Source organism: Perca fluviatilis, chromosome 19, assembly GCF_010015445.1.
Source record: "Perca fluviatilis chromosome 19, GENO_Pfluv_1.0, whole genome shotgun sequence".
Classification (NCBI taxonomy): domain Eukaryota; kingdom Metazoa; phylum Chordata; class Actinopteri; order Perciformes; family Percidae; genus Perca; species Perca fluviatilis.
The window spans coordinates 33062892-33083638 of record NC_053130.1 but is presented as its reverse complement, the minus strand read 5'-3'; the positions used below and the strand labels follow the sequence as shown (position 1 = coordinate 33083638).

The 20747-nt window shown below is 44.9% G+C and overlaps 1 pseudogene; it reads right to left on the bottom strand.

Annotated features, from left to right (window-relative positions):
* On the bottom strand, nucleotides 1-129 carry LOC120548588 (annotated as a pseudogene).
* Nucleotides 130-20747: the final 20618 nt, after the last annotated feature.

Here is a 20747-nt window from a genome sequence, read left to right as displayed (position 1 = left end):
CAGGGGAGAGTGTGAACGCAGTCCCCCACTACCACAAATTATGCAGTCGAGATTCCCACATTTGGGCAATTCGCAGGGGTCAGCATAACCGGAGTGCAATGGTTAAGCCTCCTACTGCCAGGTAAGTATGTACATATGATCTACATATCATATGGGATTAAAACTATAATATTAAACTGTTGTGAAGTAGTGGTCACATAACTGTTGAGAAAAAAAGGGTTACTAATGCTTTAATATAAGGTTTTGGTGAGAATCAGAGCTGTTATCTAAAATACATTCATATATCAAGCTACAATTTCATACTGATGTCACAGGGTGGCAACAAAGAGCTATTTATTCATTTTCTTTGACTCAAGGTGAAAATTCACTCACATGAGGCTTATTGGATGAAGCTAGAAAGAAGGTAAAGTCAGCAGCTCAGTGGCTCCAAAAATTGCTTAATAAGGCACGTAACGTTTCGGCCCACAATCTGGCTTTCCTCAGGTGTTTTTGATAGCAGTGATCCATGACCCTTATCTGTTGTCATCACATCACATGGTCAGAGGTCATGTGATATGTGAAAAAATTGGATTAAAGTGCTCATATTATGCTTTTTGGCGTTTTCCCTTTCATTTATTGTGTTATATATCTTTTTGGTGCACGTTATAGGTTTACAAAGTGAAAAAGCCCAAAGTCCCCCCCCAAAGGGACTTACCATCTCCAACAGAAAACACTGTTCACAAACTGCTCCAAACAGCTCTATTGTAGTCCAGCCTTTACTTCAGAGACAGACGTAACACATGTTATAATGCTCGCCTAGCTGCTAGCGTGGCACGCCCTCATACTCTACTTCTGACTGGCTAGTAGTCCTTACCTAGGTACTGTCAGGGCACACCCTCATACTCTGCTTCTGACTGGCTAGTAGTCCTTACCTAGGTACTGTCAGGGCACACCCTCATACTCTGCTTCTGACTGGCTAGTAGTCCTTACCTAGGTACTGTCAGGGCACGCCCTCATACTTTGCTTCTGACTGGCTAGTAGTCCTTACCTAGGTACTGCGCATGTGCGACTCCCAACAAAGATGAACAGAAGTGAGATGTCTCACTCTGTAGCTAAAACAGAGAGCTCAACACACAGGGTGAAAAGAGGAGCTGCAGCAATGTGCAGTACAACAAAAATATGGTGTTTTCTGAAAATTAAACCATGTAAACCTATTCTGGTACAACCTCTAAATACAATTATGAACCTGAAAATGAGCATAATATGAGCACTTTAAGCTCCCTGAATAAAGTGTGATCCATCGGTGTCTCTTTTGTCCTTTACTCACAAATGTGAGCCTTTTTAGCTTGTGTTTTTTCCTACAGTATCAATAGGCATCAATGCACCGATGGCTCTTTCGGGACAGCCTTTTACGAAACACTGTAGCCAGCCAGTGCCAGAAGACAAAGCAATACAACAAATTGATATTATCCAGTGAGAAAACTGATTATTTTTGAATTGCTTTGTAGTTACACAAAGCAATTCAAGTTGCAAGAAAATTAGGTTTCATGCAATTATTAACCTGCAACTAGTTGCTGTAACTGTGTAAAGCCGGCCAAATCGGCACTTTACAATTCTATTTATTGTCAGGGAAACTAAATTTAAATAAAGATTTTTAAAAAATATGTCCTGCTGGTTGTCACTCTGGCTGTGACATGCTCTGACATATTTTGCTGCCTTAATGCCAATGTCGGTTTTTCATTCTAATTAAGAAATTACTTTCTGTGACATTCTACAGGCTGCATTGTAGCTGAAAATATTGCTCTGTCTTAACCCTCCTGTTGTCCTCGGGTCAAATTTGACCCATTTTGTTTCTATATCAGAAATTTGGGTTTCTTTCCACCAAATTGTCAAAGAAACTAATGTGGATGGTTCCATACAACCATTACTCTTAATAGGTCAAATAAATTATCAGTTCACTACTTTCATTGGATTTGGGTGTTTCATTAAATTTTATAGCATTTGAAAAAAAAAGATTACAAAAGAATGTTGGAAAAAGCTTCAAAAACGCAGGAAAAAAAATCGTCAGAAAAGGGTGACAAAAAACCTGGGGGAAAATCGTTAGAGTGTGTTCTCTGGGTTGTCTGGTTTGTCTGTGTCCACCTGTCTCAAAGGCCATATTGTGGTCACTCTGTCTTTAGCTGATGTCCTTCTCAGTTACTGGTCCCTCACAGAGCCCAGATAAGCTGCCACTTGATGTTGTCTATTCAGTGGTTAAATAACATGAACGTTTAAGTTTTTTTAGTAAGATATCCAGTGCTCTCCCAAGCTGATGCTGCTTATTAGACTGATTACCCTCTGTACAACAATCTTCTGGAACTTTAGATTATAAGCGTTGTACTGCTATGAACCACAAGGGGGCATGCCCTCGCTGTGTATGTTATTTGAAAGAATAACTCCAGGGTAATTTTTCTTCATCATCATTGAAACCTATGACATGTATGTAATTACTCCAGTTAACAGCTCCTTCTGTCTGTTCTGCTGCAGGTTTGTTAACAGCTCGCAGAGACACAGCAGCATTCACAGACAAAACACATCAGTACTTTTTCCTAACACATCTTTATTAATCATGGGATGTTTCCTGGAAGTATTTTCACTCTTTCCGCTGCGAAGATAATGGGATGTTCTTACGGTATAGTGAAGAAGACAAACCAAACCTATTTCTTCACATTCCGTGGTAGTAGAACAGAGCTACTTTTATTACAACTGTAATAACTGGTATTGCTGAAAATCGACCACAGTTGGTCTCACTCAAGGCGAGGTGCTTAAACTTGAAGCCAGTACATTAAGTCATAGGCCAAAAACAGTCTTCTTCTTTGAGATTACCTCTTTATGAAGATCAAACTTAGCTCCAGCCAGGGTTCCTATGATGAGATCTCCAAAGAAGTTTCTGCAGCGGGTTTTGAAGCAGCGCAGTTAATAGTGTGCAGCAGTATTTTCAACAATAATAACAGATCTCCACAGTTTTTACCATATTTATACCATATTTGGAAAGTGCAAAAAAAATTGACCTCATTTAAAATTATTTTGTTGATTTATGGAAGATCTGACGGCCAAACGTTCAAATAAATATAAATAAATGGCAAATACTGTTGGGATTTTAACCTTGTGTAAGCTGGAGAATGTGTATTGGCCACTTCAGGGCTCCTATAAGAGAATGCGGGTCACCAATATTTATCATTATAAACTGAAAACAACTCAAGAATAGCTTAATCTGCTGCAACAATAGCTATATGAGTCCTTACTAACTTCGTCTCTGACTTCTGTACAGGCAACCGCCGTAATGAAAGAAAACACTGATCTGACACATCCGTCTTGGCAGTTGAGTTCAAATATCAACAATCTTTGCCCAGCATCGCTTACTGCACCTTTAAAGTACATTTAGTTAGTAAAAACTGCCTCATCCTCCACTGAAAATATCAAGTCACTCAAGTCACCACAAACCCTTCTAGCTAGCGTTAGCTAGCGGCTACCTAACATTGATGTTAGCTAGCGCTAGCTATTATTAGCACTCCTCACCTGTTGCCTGTTTCAGCTCGTTAACCCATCTACAAAAACCCTCTCCAGTCCAGTTGTTGTCTGGTCTTGTCTCGATATGGCATACGGACTCCCTCAGTATAGTCGCTTCAGTGCTTTGCCAGATCTTCCAGTGTGTTGTGTCCTGTAAAGTTAAGTTGATCTTCTGGGCTGTTTGAGCAATTTAACTAGACTTTTTTCCTGTATTTTTGACACTGCCTTTGGCACCACTCTCCTTTGCGATCTCATGTGTTTTTTACCTCTTGGACTCTACCTTGTTTTTTGTTACTATTTTTGACTTTTGTTTGCCTGACAAGAACCTTCATTAAAAACATTTCAATTTTATTCTTTGTCCTGAATCTGAGTTTGTGACAATATGTCTACCAAGTTTCATACATCTACATGAAAGTCAAAGGAGGGGGCTTAAACCTTGAAAACCGTTAGAGGCCGCTATTGAGCAGATTTGCCCCATCAAAGCCCCAGAGCCATGTAGATGTCCTCAGGCCAGGACTCTTATCAAGCATGTCAAATTCGGTGCAGACTGAACATATGTACATTGGAGTTACAACAACTTTTTGTCCCATAGTCGGGCGGCCACAGCAATCTTCAAAATTAAGCATCATCAAGGTCTTGAGTAGCCTGGTTGACACCAGACCCTTCTCAATTGTAACTGAGAGTGGGTCTGAGGAAGGCTCATTCACAGCTCACTTCCAAAGGGGCGTCACTCAAATGCCTCTGGGTGCAATTGGATAGTCCTTCAACCAATCAGACCAACGATCCGGGTGACGTAGCAGCGACAGCGGCATCAATGGGTTGCTGCGCTTCGGGGGCCGTCATGTTGAATGTAAACAAGAAGCTGCTTGCCGTCGCTGCGCTATCATCATCGTGTAAAGCCCGCCTCAATGGTTTTGATTGGTGCCTCGAATGGGAAAAATTGGAAATGGGCTTGAATGGGCTCTTGGCCAGACGGACTTGCAGAGCAAATCTCAAATTTGCCAGAAGTTCATCAGGGTTTTCCCAGGCTTGGTCTTGAGGCTTACCTAAACAGTTTTGAGGTGGATCTGGTCAACCCGCCAAGAAATGGACATCAAAGTGTAAAAACTGTAACTTCAGGTTGCCAATAGGAGGTGCTATGACCATGACCAACAGTCCCTGGCACTTTTGTGCTAGGACGCAAACAATTTTAGTTGATGTTACGCTGTCACTTATACCCTATGTTAAGGTTCTATAGTATACCTTTTACAACAACTACATGCAATTTCTGACAGCCTGTAATGTCCACAGCATGTCAGCTAATGCACATGGAAATGAATGAGTCTCTATATGTTATCATGACAACAAAGTATGTCTACCCCTGTTTTGTAGGCTACTCACCATCACAAGCCAAGTCCAAATGGATCAATCGATCAATATCCATATTGTTGCGTACTGGTACAAACAGAATTATGACGTCCAAGACAATGTATTGATTGCATCATCAAAAATAATCATTTTATTCGTTAGCTTCTTTTTATCTGAAATTCACAGAAATCGAATCAACTGCAGGAAAAAAAAAAACCTGCATTGCGAAATAAAAAAAGTTTCGGATTTTGTGTGGAAAGGCCTATAGAGATAGTTGAGTTACAAAAATGTAATTGAGTGTGATTTATTTATTCACACTTGATTATTTGCGTTTGGTCTGAAAAGACCTTTACTCTAAATTGACTTTTTACTTTCCAGCTCTGCATTTAGGAAAAGCTCATTAAACTACAACTTCAACTCAGAAAAATGCCACATTAACTACTTAGCAGCAACCAAAGCATAGCATTATGTATGTAGGTACTTTAAACATTTTATAAACATTAAATGATAAAAAAAAAATATTAATAATAATAATAAGTATTTTCTTTTCTCCTGTTCATTTTTAAGAACTGGGGAGACTCTGCCTCAGTGTGTTACTGTTCACTCCACCAACAGCGAGCTAGATGTATGTACTCCTCTTACACTTTAAGTGGTGTTTGTGTGGAGCACTTGTGTGTGAATGCTCTGCTGTACACTAAGCTCAGCCTGCAGTCTGATTTACTCTGCTTTAATTCAAACCATCCATACGGACTCAGAAAGAGTATTTACTCACACTGTGAACCCCGTAACCATGGAATCAGGGGAGACACAGCAGAGGTATGGCGAGGGGGGAGGGGAAGGGGATGGACAAGGAGTGTGTGTGTTGGGGAAAGGGGGATGCTGAAAACAAAAGAACAGAAAGAGGGAGAAGGTTTTTTGCTGTGTGTGTGTGTGTGTGTGTGTGTGTGTGTGTGTGTGTGTGTGTGTGTGTGTGTGTGTGTGTGTGTGTGTGTGTGTGTGTGCATGCATATGCGGTGGTACCTGTGCTCTGTCTCAATCTGTCAGCCGCTCTGACACTGAGATCTATCCTGCAGCAGTGGGCAGGAGAGAGAAAAACTGAACGAGAGGACAGTAATTAAACCTTTGTGTGTGTGTGTGTGTGTGTGTGTGTGTGTGTGCATATGTGTGTGTGTTGTGTGCAAATTCACTTTTGCCTGCTTCTTATGTATACATGCATTTTTGCATGTTTGTGTCTCAACTTGCATGCACACTACACAGCGTATATATCAGTATGTGTGTCAAATGTCAAATAAGTATCAAAATAAGCGTACCAGCATGCGTGTGTGCTGGTGTGTGTGTGTGTGTGTGTGTGTGTGCTTGACACTTTTATTGCCAGGGCAAAGAAGCAATATCTCGTCTACAATGCCAGACATGGGTGACAAAATGGGGTCTTAATTTGCTTTAGGGAGCTGTGACTCTCTCTATCAACTCTGCATCAGCGCTAAAGTCAATCACCCAGCATGCTGAGCGACAGGACCAGGCCACGCTCCACATTTCCATTAGACTAATGTTTATTTACCGCTGCGAACCCCAAACAGCCTTTTGGTTGTTGTGCACTGATCACATTTCATCCCGTATGACTATAATGAAGTCAGGAGTAGGTTAAGTTGAGGAGTGGAGCAGTGTTTGCTGTAAGCCATGTCAAGAGGCTGAGTGTTGGAATGTGTTTAGGTTTCATTAGGGCTTAAGATGAGTCGCTTCAGGCTCCAGATGGAGGATCGGGACTGCAGTGCAGACCTAAAAACAAGCAGGCACGTAGTCAGCAATGGGCCAGGGCGGCACTGGCCCGCCTACTTTACTCACTGGCCCGTCCAGCCAAGTTTGATCAAAATAGGTTTTGTTATGAAAAATATTCAAATGTATGTAAAAGAAAAAAAAGAAATAGTAACAGAACTAGTTGTCTAGTGTCTATTTAATGTGTGTTCTCTTCTGTAAACTGGACGTCAAAGTTTTCCCGAAATGAATGTTTGAATCCATATTTACCAGAAAAGGTTCTTAAAAGCTATGTTTTCATCCAAATGCTGTCTTTTCATTAACTGGTGTTTTTTGAATGTGTTGGTAAAAATGCTTTCAGAAGATTACATCACTGAAAAAGCCTGTAACTATTCTATAACTGCAGTACATTAGTCCATTGGGAGTCTCGATCAATGGAAGTACATTTTCAGGATAACTGCCAGATGTCCCTCAACTTCCACTCTCTGTGTGTTGCCGTTCTCGAAATTCCTTTGCTTCGGGAAAGGTCATCAATCTTAAAGCTAGCTAAGTTACACGATATAAATGGCACGTTTTGGAGACAATTTGGATTGTGCAACAAGGCAGGCCTGCTTTGTTCCTTCTGGGAATGATTGTTAAGATTTACAAGGAACATGTTTACGGCATTTTATCTCTAACTGGGAGGCTTTGGGACCAATTGGCGGGTATTACTGTGAACGAAGTACAGCATCGCACTGGTAAGAAAATATTAGTTTTAACCATATATCCAGCTAATTTAAATAGCTGTTACTGTATTGTGTAAACATTTAACTTCATTCAATATTGTATTTTCTTTTGCAGGTGCACATGTTCCACCAAAACAATTTCCTTCCTGAGACTATTTTGCAGAGCCACCGACCCACTGTGTTCAGACCTTAGCGCCGCCCAAGACAATTGTGATTGGTTTAAAGAAACGCAAACACCCCAGAGCGTTTTTTGGAGAAAGGTCTGGCCAATGAGTAGTCTATATCCTTGTTGTTCCCCTTCTGGGATTGCTCCGGTGCTGACGGAAATTCCGCCGGATTTCACTTATTTAGGCCGGGTATCCGCTGCGTTGGGCTTCCTTTGTGTTGGCGTTCTAACCTCCGGTGGATTTGTGAGGACTATGGTTAACTGCTCCTCAGATCTCTGCAGGGTAAATCCAGACAGCTAGCTAGACTATCTGTCCAATCTGAGTTTTCTCTCGCACGACTTAAAACAACTTTTGAACGTTCACAAACGTTCCACCAAAACAAGTTCCTTCCCGAAGCTACTTTGCCGCGGCACCGCGACTTTTCACGGTGCTCAGCATCGGCCAAGGCGCCACCGTACGATTGTGATTGGTTTAAAGAAATGCCAATATACCAGAGCACGTTTTCCTCCCATCCCAGAATGCTGTGTGGACTAGCCAGACCCTCCTCCACAGCGCCGCAGTGGAGGAAGGTCTGGCAAAGCGAGACTAGGCAATGAGAGACTTGTCCATTGGCTATATGGCATTTTTTCTTAATGAACCTGTTTGCTTTGGGTGTGTGTGTCCTTTTTCAGGCTGGTAGATTGGAGCTTGATAACAGCTGGTGGCAGCAATACACCAATCCTGTGGCACAAACGTGTGCGTGTGTGTGTGTGTGTGTGTGTGTGTGTGTGTGTGTGTGTGTGTGTGTGTGTGTGTGCTGGCTGTAGGTGGGCGGCTGTGCGAAGCCGCGGCCAGCTTTGAGAGGGTAATCCATCTCCATCTCTTAAATGATTATCTCCATTAATCTGCTGTAAAGTAATAAAGTAAACACCATTCCCTCCACCTCCTACCCTCTTCCTCTTCCCTCTCCACCTCCTCCTTCTCCTCCTCCGCCTCTGCTCTGGATGGAGGTTCATTAAGTCTTTAGTACATTAATACGTCTTCATGTCCCCATACCGTTCCTATCACCTGGTGCTTGGGGCCCCTTGAGGCCCCAGTAGAGATTCTCTCTTTCTCTCTGTCTCTGTGCATGAAAAGGGGAGAAGAGAATGAAGTGGCTGCGGTTTGTGCGTGTGTGTGTGTGTGTGTGTGTGTGTGTGTGTGCGTGTGTGCGTGCGTGCGTGCGTGCGTGCGCTGCGTGCATGCGTGTGTGTGTCTTTGTAAGAGTGTCACTGAGTCGAGGTGATGAGCTCGGTGGATTTAATTTTGCGATGCGGGACTCAGATGGCCCCGGCGGTCGCCGCGGTAATTTGCCTGATCAGGTTTGAGAATTGTTGCTGTTGGTGATCAATCATCCAGGTTGTCACAGCGACTGGGGGCCCAGTCGGCATGAAGCCACTTGTAATTGGCGCTAGATTGATGTGGCCATGTTTCCCTCACATGTCGAACAAAAGTTTGGTTAATTAAAGGTTGTAAAATTTACAACCCCTCCGACACACAGACACACACACACACACACAGACACACACACACACACACACAAGGAAGGAACTCATACCTGTGTGTGTGTGTGTGTGTGTGTGTGTGTGTGTGTGTGTGTGTGTGTGTGTGTGTGTGTGTGTGTGTGTGTGTGTGTGTGTGTGTGTGTGTGTGTGAGAGAGAGAATGATGGGACAGTAAGGCAGAAGGTCTGCTATGTTTTAAACTCTGACACTGTTTATGTTGTTGAGTGTTGCCGTGCTGCCTCTACTTATTACTGACTAAAACATACCATAATTCTATCACATGCTCATACACAAACAGGTAGGACAGTTGGAAGTTTGTGCCTCACATTAATCATGGTAGCTTGTGTAATTACTTTCTGAACCACAACTCATGTGACACAGTAATCATAAAGTAATGCCACATACTCTGTGTGTATCTAATTGTATTTTAGCCACTGTGTGTCCCAGTTCTACAGTGTATGCTAATAATGTTAGGTACATATGCAATGTTCCTAAAGTTTTCAGCCTGGGGTCAGCACACCAAGACCCCCACCAGCAACTGCTGCTCTACTGGCAACATACCTGACTTTCATGCCCATTGGAGGTGGAGGGCCCACAAGTTGCAGCCCAAAGAAGTAGAAGGAAGTATTCTTGTGTTCAGTATTTACCTGACAAGAGCATATGTTTTAGCATAGGGGGAGGGATATGGTTAAACTTCACTCTATTAACATAAAAGATCTCTTGTTGTGTTTTGTGCCAATGCTTGTGCAAAGTTCAGGTAGTCGAGCCACCCCGAATAAACAACAACGAAGAAGAAGCACCCCCCGCACCCGCTGTACGCATGCTCGCTCACACGCAGACACGACATGGAAAAATGCACTGGAAAGTTCACGGCTCCATTTATCTCCCTGGTAACATTTTGTTTGTGGTAAGTAACATTAACTAACGTCACAGTGTCCACTGCAGTTATTGACTAGTCAAGACACAATTTGAACATTATCAACGTACGACAGCAATCCTATCTAGCAATAAGCAAACCTTATGGCAGAAGTGATCAAGTGACTGGTTGGCTAACATCGTTAGCTGTCAGTCTCCTCTCCCAGCGGATGTCGACTAACATTCCTTTGCTTGTCGTGAAAAACAATGCATAACGTCTTTAACGTGCTCATATTATGCTCATTTTCAGGTTCATAATTGTATTTAGAGGTTGTACCAGAATAGGTTTATGTGGTTTAATTGTCAGAAAGCACCATATTGTTGTTGTACTGCACATTGCTGCAGCTCCTCTTTTCACCCTGTGTGTTGAGCTCTCTGTTTTAGCTACAGACTGAGACATCTCACTTCTGTTCCATCTTTGTTGGAAGTCGCACATGCGCAGTAGCTAGGTATGTTAGGCTCCAGTTAGACCCAGAACTGAGAACAGGCACACAAACACAGATGAGCGGTTTAGAGTGTTTATTAGGAACAATGTAGATTGTGGAGGCGGGAAATGGCCAGGAGAGCAGCTCCGGGTGGGGTCGAAGCTGGAGATCAGAAGGCGGGTGTGTGGTCAGGCAGCGAAGATGAGGGCTGGGTGGAATGGCTGGTTGAGAAAGGAGCGGCGAGGTGAGTAGGCAGCGAGGAGGCAGATGAGAGCTGATGAGCAGCAGGTCCAGAGGCGGAATCATGAGAATGGTTGCAACGAACTGGCGCTGAAGAGGTGAACAGCCCGGGTTGATAACTGCTGGTTGATTACTGGAATGAGCTGCAGCTGGCTGAAGCAGAGCAGGTGAGAGTGGCCATGCCCCTTGACCTAGATCCTCTTGGAATGACATGCCATAACCGGTGGAGACAAACACAGACAACACACACAAGGGAAAGGGGAACAGGAAAACAGGCAGGGAGACAGACACTGATCCACAACAGTGCCCCCCCCACAACGGACGCCACCCAGTGTCCCACCAGGGTTGTCAGGGTGGTCCCGATGGAAGTCCGAGATCAACGTAGGGTCCAGAATGAAACGCCTTGGGATCCAGGACCGTTCCTCCGGACCATAACCCTCCCCGTCCACCAAGTAATGGAAACCCCAACCACGTCTCCGGACGTCAAGGAGCCTCCGCACAGTGTAGGCCGGATGATCATCGATAAGACGAGGCGGAGGAGGGGGATCCGTAGGCGGACATAAGGGGCTCGAGGAGACAGGCTTCACCTGGGAGACATGAAAGGTCGGATGGATCCTCATAGATCGGGGCAGCTTCAACCGCACAGCTGACGGGTTGATGATGGACTCTACCTCGAAAGGTCCCAGAAACCGGGTCGACAGGTTACGGGAGTCAGTCCGTAGGGGTATGTTGCTGGACGAGAGCCAGACCTTCTGCCCAGGTTGGTATTGGGGTGCAGGATCCGGTGCCTGTCGACCATCTTCTTATTCCGCTCCACGGTCTGGAGGAGAGCCTCCCGGGCGTCGTCCCAGATCTTGCGGCAGCGGGTGAGGTTGTCTTGAACTGAAGGTACAGCCAGATCCTTCTCCTGCAACGGGAACAAAGGGGGTTGGTAACCCAATGATGCTTCGAATGGGGAGAGGCCGGTGGCAGACGAGGTGAGTGAATTGTGGACGTACTCGACCCAAGGGAGGTGTCTGGCCCAGGTAGCCGGGTTCTGGGCTGCCACACAGCGTAGCGCAGCCTCCAGGTCTTGATTAGTCCTCTCCGTCTGGCCATTGGTCTGAGGGTGGTAACCAGAGGAGAGAGAGACAGAGGCACCCAGAGCAGAACAGAAATCTTTCCATAGTTGAGAAATGAACTATGGGCCCCTGTCAGAAACACTGTCCACAGGTATTCCATGGGGACGGAATACATGTTAGACAAAGAGGTCCGCTGTCTCACTGGCAGACGGTAATTTAGGTAATGCAACAAAATGGGCAGATTTAGAGAACCTGTCCACAATGCTGAGTATAGTGTCTTGTCTTGTACCTTCAGACTGAGGAAGTCCAGTGCCAAAGCCACGTGGTACCAGGGGCGGCTTGGGACTGGAAGGGGAAGTAACAGGCCAGAGGGAGACCGGTGGGATGCCTTATTCTGGGCACAGGTGGCACATGCAGCCACGTAGGCTCTAACATCAGCCTCGACGGAGGGCCACCAGAAGTGTCTCCTGAGTAGTGTGAGGGTACGTCTCATGCCGGGGGAGCGAAGCGAAGCGGAGCCGGGAGGTATGGATCCAGTGGAGAACCTGGGGTCGTACGGCAGAAGGGACATAGAGAAGATTGGGGGGTCCGTCAGCAGGCCCGGGTTCTGTCTCCTGTGCAGTCCTGACTAGGGCCTCGATCTCCCAGCGGACAGCCGCCACCAAGCAGGAAGCGGGCAGGATAGGTTCGGGAGTGCAGGTCTCATCTGAGAACTGGCGAGAGAGAGCGTCAGGTTTGATGTCTCCTGTGCAGTCCTGACTAGGGCCTCGATCTCCCAGCGGACAGCCGCCACCAAGCAGGAAGCGGGCAGGATAGGTTCGGGAGTGCAGGTCTCATCTGAGAACTGGCGAGAGAGAGCGTCAGGTTTGATGTTACGTGTACCCGGACGGTACGTCAACACAAAATTGAAACGGCAAAAAAACAGAGCCCATCTGGCTTGACGGGAATTCAGTCTTTTGGTCAACTGGATGTAGGCCAGGTTCTTGTGGTCTGTCCAGACGATGAAGGGCTGCTCTGCTCCGTCCAGCCAATGCCTCCACTCCTCCAAAGCCAGCTTCACCGCAAGTAGCTCTCGGTTCCCCACGTCATAGTTCCTTTCTGCTGGGGACAGTTTCTTAGAGAAGTAGGCCACCGGATGGAGCTTCTGATCCGTGGAGGAGCGTTGGGACAGCACAGCTCCCACCCCAGAATCAGAAGCATCCACCTCAACAACAAACTGCGAACAGGTGTCAGGATGAATCAAAACAGGAGCAGTGGAAAACAGTCTTTTGAGAGTACTCACGGCAGTCTCAGCTTCCGATGTCCACAGGAACAGGATCTTGGGGGAGGTGAGCTTAGTCAGAGGGGCTACCACCCGGCTGAAGTCTTTGACGAAACGGCGGTAGAAATTAGCAAAGCCGAGGAATCGCTGCAGCTGTTTCCGTGAGGTAGGTGTAGGCCATTCGGTCACGGCTTTTATCTTTTCAGGATCCGGAGAAACCTGTCCCCGCTCAATAACAAATCCCAGGAAAGGGACGGATTGACGGTGGAACTCACATTTTTCCGCCTTAACAAACAGTTTGTTCTCCAGGAGGCGTTGGAGGATCTGGCGGACGTGGGAGATGTGTTGCTCTTGGGACTAGGAGAATATCAAAATATCGTCTAAGTAGACAAAAACAAAACGGTGGAGGAAATCCCTTAGGACATCGTTCACCATGGACTGAAAAACAGCAGGGGCGTTAGTTAGACCGAATGGCATGACCAGATACTCAAAATGTCCTAGGGGAGTGTTGAATGCTGTTTTCCACTCGTCCCCATGTTTGATACGGACGAGGTGGTAGGCGTTGCGAAGGTCGAGTTTGGTGAATACAGTGGCACCCTGAAGGGGCTCGAAAGCCGAATTGATCAGTGGCAGGGGATATGTGTTTTTGACGGTGATGTTATTGAGTCCCCGATAGTCGATGCAGGGACGCAGGGTTTTATCTTTTTTGTCGACAAAGAAAAAACCTATGCCGACAGGGGAAGACAAGGGACGGATAATGCCTGAAGCTAGAGAGTCCCTTATATAGGTCTCCATAGCTTCCCTCTCAGGCCGGGACAGATTGAATAGCCGGCTGGAGGGTAAGGGGGCACCAGGAAGAAGCTCTATGGCGCAGTCGTAGGGTCTGTGAGGCGGTAAAGAGAGCGCTTTAGTTTTGCTGAAAACCTCTGCTAAATCTCGGTACTCATCAGGGACAGACGACAGGTCAGGAGTCTTGTCCGGAAGAGCAGGGAGGTTATCAGAGGGCGGAATAGCCGAACCGAGGCAGACAGAATGGCAACAAGTGCTCCAACTATGAATTTTGTGGTTTTTCCAATCAATGTGGGGATTGTGACAGCTAAGCAAGGGATAACCGAGCATAAGGGGAGAGGTTGAGGAGAAGACTACTTTGAACTGGATCGTCTCTCTGTGATTGCCTGACAGAATGAGAGAGACGGGGACGGTTTGGTGCGTTATCCGGGCAAAATGATGACCATCAATGGCGGTGACTGGGATAGGGGAAGCCAGAGACGTAACGGGAATAGCCGCTTGCTTAACAAAGTTCGCATCGAGGAAGTTGTCCTCCGCTCCGGAGTCAATTAAAGCGGTTAACGGAAGGGACAGAGTCCTGAATTGGAGGGTGGCAGAAACAACTAATCGGGGGCCTGTGGGTAGGGAGTTAGATGTTGGGCTCGCAAGGACACCCACCGTTACCTGCGAGCTCTGTCTTTTGGTCGGACAGGACAGGTGGCGAGGAAATGGGTGGCGTCCCCACAGTAAAGGCATTCACCAGCCTGAAGGCGCAGCTGTCTTTCTGCTGGGGACAGTTTAGCACGGCCCAGCTGCATGGGCTCGTCTTGCTCCTTAGTAGAGGCTGTGGCCCGGTGGGTAGAGGACAGCTCATCCCTACCAGTGGGGCGGGCTCGACCGCTCCTGTCCCGTCTCCTCTCCCTTAGCCGGTTGTCAATCTTAATAGCTAGAGAAACGAGAGAATGGAGGTCAGTGGGTTCATCCCGAACAGCCAACTCATCTTTGACATGGTCACTCAAACTGTTTAAAAATACCCCCTGGAGTGCTTCATTGTTCCATTTGGAATCAGCAGCTAATGTCCAGAACTCTATGGCGTATTCTGCCACACTGCTTGTGCCCTGTCGTAGCTTCAGGAGTCTCTTGGAGGCATTACCGGCATGGTCCGGGTGATCAAACACAAGTTTAAGACGTGAGGAAAAATCATCATAAGAACACCCCTCAGTGCGCTGATTGGTGAACACGGCTTCTGCCCAGACCAGAGCTCTCCCTCTGAGCAGACCCAGAGCGTATTGTACCTTAGACGTCTCAGAGGCAAAGGAGTGGGGCTTCTGTGCGAAAACCAGGCGGCACTGAAGAAGGAAACTACGACACTTGTTTAGCTCACCGGCAAAGGGTTCAGGCGAGGTGACAGGGGGCTCTCGGGGAGCAGCCGAGCCTGGGGAAACAGGAGGAAGTGCAGAAAGAGGAACAGAAAGGGAGGCATTAGGAGTTACCAGATCAGCCACTTGCGATGTTAACTTGGAAACTTGATGCAACAACTGCTGGTTGTTTTCCAACAAGGTCCGGATAAGTTGGTCGTGTTGCCCCAACAGTAATCCCTGAGACTGGAGGGCGTGCTGCATGCCGTCTCCCTGTGCTTCGTGTGGTGCCTCAGCCAGGTCCATTGTGTGGCTGATGAGCAGCAGGTCCAGAGGCGGAATCATGAGAATGGTTGCAACGTACTGGCGCTGAAGAGGTGAACAGCCCGGGTTGATAACTGCTGGTTGATTACTGGAATGAGCTGCAGCTGGCTGAAGCAGAGCAGGTGAGAGTGGCCACGCCCCTTGACCTAGATCCTCTTGGAGTGACATGCCACAGCCGGTGGAGACAAACACAGACAACACACACAAGGGAAAGGGGAACAGGAAAACACAACAAGGTAAGGACTACTAGCCAGTCAGAAGCAGAGTATGAGGGTGTGCCCTGACAGTACCTAGGTAAGGACTACTAGTCAGTCAGAAGCAGAGTATGAGGGCGTGCCCTGACAGTACCTAGGTAAGGACTACTAGCCAGTCAGAAGTAGAGTATGAGGGCGTGCCACGCTAGCAACTAGGCGAGCATTATAACATGTTTTTGTCTCTGAAGTAAAGGCTGGACTACAATAGAGCTGTTTGGAGCAGTTTGTGAACAGTGTTTTCTGTTGGAGATGGTAAGTCCCTTTGGGGGGGGACTTTGGGCTTTTTCACTTTATTAACCTATAACGTGCACAATAAAGATCTGTAACACAATAAAGGAAAGGGAAAAAGCCAAAAAGCATAATATGAGCACTTTAATGAAATATATAGCTAGCTGACGTTAGCTAATTATTTAACGTTGAAGCTACGCCGATTTAGCACCGGCGTTTGTGTCATTGCAGTGTGGGTTAATGAACGTTGTTTGGCTTCCCTCCGTTGCACGTAACGTTAACTTACATGACAAACTACAAAATCTCAATGATAAAAGAGTACAAACAGTGTGCTCCAAATGCACCTTTCATTTTCATTTATTTAGCTAACTGTATTTACCTTTATTTTCAGGTAAAATCAGACCTTTGTAGCTGGCTGGCCGAGGGTCTCTATCAACAGGTTGAGCCCAGAGGAATTTAACTACAAGAGGGGATCAGAACTGTTCTTCTCAAAGCCCAGGAACAGTAAATGTCCAAATTTAGGGTGGTAGGGAGTGTTAGAATAGAATATATCTTATTGTCCACCAGGACAAGTTGTCTGTTCTATCTTACCTTTTATCTTTTATCTTAAAGTATATGACCTGTCAGGTATTATTCTGTAGAAACCCTTTTAATTCAATAGCTGTTCATTTTGTTGATCTGGGGCACTCTGGATCAATGGACTGAGATTAAAAATGATGTCTAATGGATGTTTGTTTGGTTTGAGTGATGCTTTTGACTTAAGCTGCAGATCATCTTGCCTTTGCGGTCTCACAGAACGGTCTAATAACGTCAGAATGAAAGGCTTTCGTTCGGAATGAGATTTTCATCCTTTGACACCAGTTGTATACTTTTCAAAGAAGGAGTGTATAATTAGCCTGGTCCTACCAGACTCTGGTCCATTTCATTGGTCCAGAGAGTCTGGCCACTCTCCATTGACAAGTGTTAACTTCCTTGAAGGCGGGTACTCTGTTGAAGTTTAAAACTATTGGATCTGCCCAGAGCCACTCTAGATCTGTACCAATTGCTAACGTTTGGTCGTGACGTCGGCTTAGCATCGCTAGCGTTAGCCTTAGCCAACTCCTTCATCACTAACGGAGCGAGCTGGAAAATCAAACTACAACAGGAGGGCTACAACATCATGGCCACCAACACAATTCAGAAAAAATTGTTCTTGCTCGGGCTTTAACTTCTGGATATTCGGCAGCATTGCCACAACGGACCGAATGGCTTCGCTCGCATCTTTCTCCGCCGCCACTCCCTCTGTTCACTTATTGGACCGGTAACCCGCGAATATACCGCAAACACAGATGGAGTACTGAAGGAAAATGAAAATTGAGCGGAAGTACGTAGGAGGGCGGAGCCAGGCTAGTGCGTAATGTCCTTGTTTGACAAAATGAATATTAAATGTACAGATTGGATGCTCTATATGTAATAAGTATTTATACAATTAAATGTCCAAATTCAGGGTGCAATGCTTGTCCTATTGATGTAGGGAGAGTTCAAATAGAATACATCATTATTGTCATTATTTATTTGTCAAGTTGATTAATATCCTGTCCTCTACCTGTAATAGAGAAAATAAACTAGTTCAACACAGGTAACCACGATTGTATTTCATATCTTTTAATGACTCAAATGTATGCTCTAGTCGATTTTGTGTTTTCACCATTTGTGAACTAAACCCCGTACTGTTTTCCATGCTTTGCAGGTGTGACTTTTTTCCGTGTCACCACCATTCATATCTATACAAATAATGTGTTTATGATTGCTTACAAGAACACAGATTCTTCATAGATCAAGCCTCTTAATTTTGCTCTCAAAGTGCACCAGAGTGATGCATTTTGTTAGGGTCGAAGTCCACCATATCCTTCTCACCTTTTTAACCCCTTACCAGTTTGCATTCCTGTATAATATGTAATATTTCTGCATTAAATAATAATAACTATGTTATATATTTTTAAGTTGTGTGTTAACATTATCCCAATTTTGGGGGGGGGGAATCTAAACCCAGAAATATCTGTAATTTTGACCAATGACATTTATCATTTGGTCGCCTGTCAATGATGTCATATAACCTCTGACCACAGAAAACCTTTGACCCCTCTAGTTGCTCTAACTTCCGTTAAACACAGGAAACAGCAGATGATACGTTCGAGAGTAATTGTAAATCATACAATGACAGAGATGTATACTCAGTAATAGTAATATAGATTTTTTTTCTGCCACACAGTATCATTTTTTCATGATGAGGGATGAGAGCAGACAACGGCCATGGGGACACAGCCACATCTAGCTCCCAGCAAGCGACTACAGCTAAGCGAACCCAGCTGACACAAACCACTAGTGCTGGGTGTTAATGAAGCTAACAGCAGTAACAGAAAGTTTCATGATCCAATGGGAACAGACCTTATCAGACCCCAGATGGCAAAATATACAGGGGCCATCAGACGTCTCCGCCCCACCCGCAAAGTATGCCTCCCAGTGACGAAGAGTACGTTACAAAATCAAAACCTTTAAGGACACCAATTTTCTTTGTGAATGAATAATGTATCATAAATAAATAAAAGTTCTTCCTTAAAATACAGGGGGCATACGTATACACACCCCTATGTTAAATTTGGCATGGTTTTATTTCAGTTAGCCTAATAGCTGGTTTGATTTGCATTGAGAGATGATCTTATGGAAAGTACCCCATGCCAATCTCTAGGTATGGTGAAGGGTATGTGATGATGTGGGGGGGCTATTTTAATTCCAATGGCCAAGGGAACTTTATCAGGATGCATAGTATGCTGGATCCATGTAATAACTGGCCTTTAAAAATAAAAATCTGCCTGCCTCTATGAGAATTTAACATAGGGGTGTACTGACTTATGCCCCCTGTATTTTAAGGAAGAACATTTATTTATTTATTTACGATACACAGAAAATTGGTGTCCTTAAAGGTTGGATTTTTCCTAATTGTTTTCATTAAGGCATTAAGATCAATTTCCAAATGATGATTTTTTATTCCTCTTTTTAGTCAACTTTAGCATGGGTGTATTCACTTATGCTGAGCACTGTATATGGGCCAGAATCTGCCTTTGGGGGGGGGGGGCATATCATAGTGGGGGGCATGGCTGTCCTCCCCCAGGCTTATTTTGAGCGTCAAAGTCTTCATTTCCTGCATTCAGATAACTTTTATTCACCAATTTATGGTGGAAATACCTTTATTTAGCCTATGTGAAGAAGAAAAACACAGATGACAATTCTAAATATATCAAAAATATAATGGAAAGTATGTTGTTGCGTGTCATTGGGCATTTTTAATTGGGTATATGGAAATCCTGGAGCTTTCTTAGTGGGTATACTGTGTATACCTGCATATCACGTAGACTACATCACTGCTTTGCCCCCGGTGCTGAAAACATCCGAAGGGGGACACTGGCATGTGAACTATATTGTGATATTGTGGTTTTAGCTGCTGGCTTACGTTAGGTAACAAACATACCGGTCCAAGTGTCTGTATGTGGAAGTTGGGAATGAGAACAGAATCACACATCAGCTTTTCATATCTAAACAGCTTGAGAAAGTTCCCAAACTTTTTATGTTATGAATTCCCAAATTTGTCCACAAAGTTCATGCCTCATAACATATTCTCACTGCACTTTTATAATGACCAAAATAAGAAAGGTTTTAAACTGATCTTTATATCCTGAGAACCCCCTGTAATCCCTCTCAAGGAGCTCTGGCGGTTTCTGGTCGTCACTATGTGAATGTCTGTCACAGAGACAAAAAGGCATACAGCAGCCATGGTTTTGGAGCGTACTTTCCAGATCAGGGTCGAGGGTTAGACGCCATCATAACTTCTGGATGAGTGTGTTTCTCCAGCTTCCTGGGGCTGGTCGGAAGCTCTTGACTGCACGCCTCTCAGGCCTGTCACACTCAGAGATATTTATGAGCTGGAAAGCACAGAGTTCACACACTCTTTTAGCCCAACGGGTGCTGGTCCATAAATACACAATAGGGCCAAATGCGATGTGGCCCCTAACTCTGCTACTTTGGGCCCAAGTTGTAGCATTCACCTGGACTAAATCAGTTCATGGGAGACAGCTAAAAGGAAAACCAGTGATCAGTAGACAACTGATAGACTCTATATCTGGTTTGGTAGTATTGTTTGTGTCAGTACCCATTTTCTATGTACCCTATTGATCCCTGCCATTCAATGTTAGTCTTTAGCTTTTACTGAAGAGAATAGGTGAAAGGAACTAATGCTTCAGGACACAGAAACTAGCAGAGACTGAGGAGAATCTAGCTGCTGAACACAAGTATGGCACATAATACAGTACATTAACTACATTCAGCTTATTTTTACTTGAACTTACTTGAACAAAAAAAAAACTGCTTTTCTTCTCTTTATTGTTTTGAATTCTGTACAGTATATACTGTTACGAACAAACTGACCACCGCTACTAAAGGTTAGCCTAGCTGGTAACAAAATAAATCCCTCTGCCTCCTTTTCCCTACGTGTTGCGTTCAACGTGAGCGTGGGCAGGGCTGGACTGGGACAAAAAATTGGCCCAGGCGGCCCACACCCACCGTGATTGGTCAGACACATTTCCTGCAGACAGTCCTCTTAAAATATGTGTGCATTCTATGATATGAGTTGCCTAGTGTTCAGCATTCATGTGATAGTTTTGGATCCTTCAAAAGGAGTCTCAAGACTTATCTGTTGATCTTACACTTAAATAATTAATTCATTCTTAGAGTTATGATTTGTATATTTATGGTATTTCTGTTATTTTTTATTATTGATATTTGATATTGTATTGTCATTATTGTTTTTATTACTATCTTGCTGGACAAAAGTGTCTG